The following is a 2,691-nucleotide window of genomic DNA, read 5'->3' as shown; positions in this document are numbered from 1 at the left end:
AATGGATTGAATCAGGGCATGCGAAGCGTCTGGGGTAAACCATGGGAAGTTCTGTGGGGCATGGATGTGGAAAGGGAGCTGTGGTTTCGGGCATTATTACATGACAGCTAGAGACCGAGTGTGAACGAATGGGGGCCTTTGTTGTCTTCTCCTAGCGCTCCCTCGCACACATGAAGGGGGAGGGGGATGTTATTCCATGTGTGGCGAGGTGGCGATGGGAATGAATAAAGGCAGTGTGAATTGTGTGCATGTGTATATATGCATGTGTCTGTGTGTGTATATATATGTGTACATTGAGATGTTTGGGTATGTATATTTGCGTGTGTGGACGTGTATGTATATACATGTGTATGGGGGTGGGTTGGGCCATTTCTTTCGTCTGTTTCCTTGCGCTACCTCGCAAACGCGGAAGACAGCGACAAAACAAAATAAATATATATATATATATATATATATATATATATATATATATATATATATATATATATATTATACATATATACAACCAAACACACGAAGCGAATCAAAGAGCCATAAAACATGACGGGGAGAAAGGTAAAGTGAAGGAAATGTACAATATCCCACAACTACGTCTGGCTTTAACACGATAATGAGAGGCCAAGCTACCGTATATTCTAAGTCCAAATTAACATAATCGCTGAGCGCGTCATCTGGGCACACCGCACTTTTACTCCATCCCCCTTTTTAAAACCATGGACTCCAGGGAGGGAATTAAGGGAAAGTACCCTACATCTAGGGAGAGGTTGTATAAAGTTACGTTGTCATTTAGTATTATACCGGGCCACCCTACCACCGCCCGCCCCCCCTGATGAGTGAATATTCCTTGACGTTAAGGGAGCTCACCCTGACCCTCTAGGGTAAGTTTCAGTGGCAGGAGAGTTTTTAACCCCAACGTTAAGGGATTAATTTCCCGTGGCGCTAGGGGAGTGACCCCCAGGTGAGGAACTTCATCTTATGTCAAGGTTTAATATGTCATAGCGTCCGGGAGTGTATTTGGCGTGTAAGTCAGACACTCCGGGTCAATATGATTTTGTATGATGAGATTCAACCCTACATAGCATGAACGAGTCGGGGAGAATCTCTAAGTCAGTCCGTCTGTGTGTGTGTGTGCAGGCTTGGGCGTGTGTGTGTGTGTGTTTGTGAGCGTGTTGTTAAATATTGAGAAAAAAAAAGTCTTTTCCTTTCTTTTGCGAATCGATGGTTCGGACCCGATATGAACCCCACGATACTTCGACGAAACAGAGCGAAGCAGTAAGTGTTCTGTGTTTAGCGAATCACTCCGATTGCTTTGAATCTCTTGGGGAGACTTTACTCTCGGAGAGCAAATGAACGCACTGGGAGTGTTTCTACACCAACTCGAATCACAGATGAATATTTTCTCTCCAACGGAGTTCATTCGTGCTTCGTGGGCCTTAAGACTATGTATTACGAAACAGCTCGACACAGTTTCGTCTTCACAGATAAAACGCACAGATCTCACGGGTGTTGAATATACCGGAACACTAGGCTATCTAAATATTGGACAATTATGATACAGTCACAAAATTAGCTTCATTTAGAACTGTAGTTCAACTGCCATACAGACTGAACTACGTTCGACTGCATGATCCAAGGACTTAGACTGGTACACAAACATTGCTCCATCAACATAATTCAAAACAATAAAGACATAACCATCATGAAATTCATTACTTACCAAGGAAAGGATGCAGGCTGCAGGCACAACGTAACCTCGGAAGCGACTGCTTAGAGCTACCGATCCGTAGTGTGTATCCGGACACACATAAGCACGTACGCACACGAGGAGACCAAAGACGTCAGTATGTCCAAGCAGACAGGAGGCTCACGACGACAACGATGATCGCCAAGAATGGTGTGTATAGTCAGACGAGAATGTGTGGATGTAACTGTCTTCGATAGTTTCCACCCAGGCTAGATCTTGATTAACAAATAAATGATCTATGCATGTAAATGAATATGAAAAGATAACACTTATTGACTTCGGTAAGTGAACATTAATGCATGTCCAATACATAAGTTTATATAAGGAATTTGAATTATCTCTTAGATATCCATAGCGACCTTTGCTAGAATAGTTCCTGTTCTAACCACTAGGAGCGCGGAGATCGGTTATTCGCGACCGTATGTCCGCAATTGCACCACCGTTAGTGTGAAGCCGGAGCACTGTGTGGGAAGTGAATATCAACAGCTAATAAGCAGCTTCAATTGAAAATAGAACTACATTCATGAACCTGAGGTGGAGGTGGATTGGATCACACGTAATCATGACTGTCCAATGGGGGTGGTGCGTGTTGCAACACTGCAGTCAGTGTGAACTGCAGCGCACACCATCTCTCTCTCTCTCTCTCTCTCTCTCTCTCTCTCTCTCTCTCTCTCTCTCTCTCTCTCTCTCTCTCTCTCTCTCTCTCTCTGAGTTTTAATAGCTTTTTTTGGATTGCTTTGAAGCTGAACACTTACCATACACGATGAACTTATAAAAACCTTCAGCAAGATGAGAAAGAAAGTCAAATGCATTGATATATTTAACATCGGTAAATATTCAAAGCGTCAGTCATACAGTATCTGAACTTGGTGAACCGTACTCATGATTACAGTTCAAAAGTGAACTGAATGATATCCAAAAAACCTTAGGTAATAAAGCAACTAATC

This window comes from Panulirus ornatus, chromosome 12, assembly GCF_036320965.1.
Source record: "Panulirus ornatus isolate Po-2019 chromosome 12, ASM3632096v1, whole genome shotgun sequence".
Taxonomy (NCBI): Eukaryota; Metazoa; Arthropoda; class Malacostraca; order Decapoda; family Palinuridae; genus Panulirus; species Panulirus ornatus.
The sequence above is the reverse complement of the archived record's forward strand: the minus strand, read 5'-3'. Positions refer to the sequence as shown.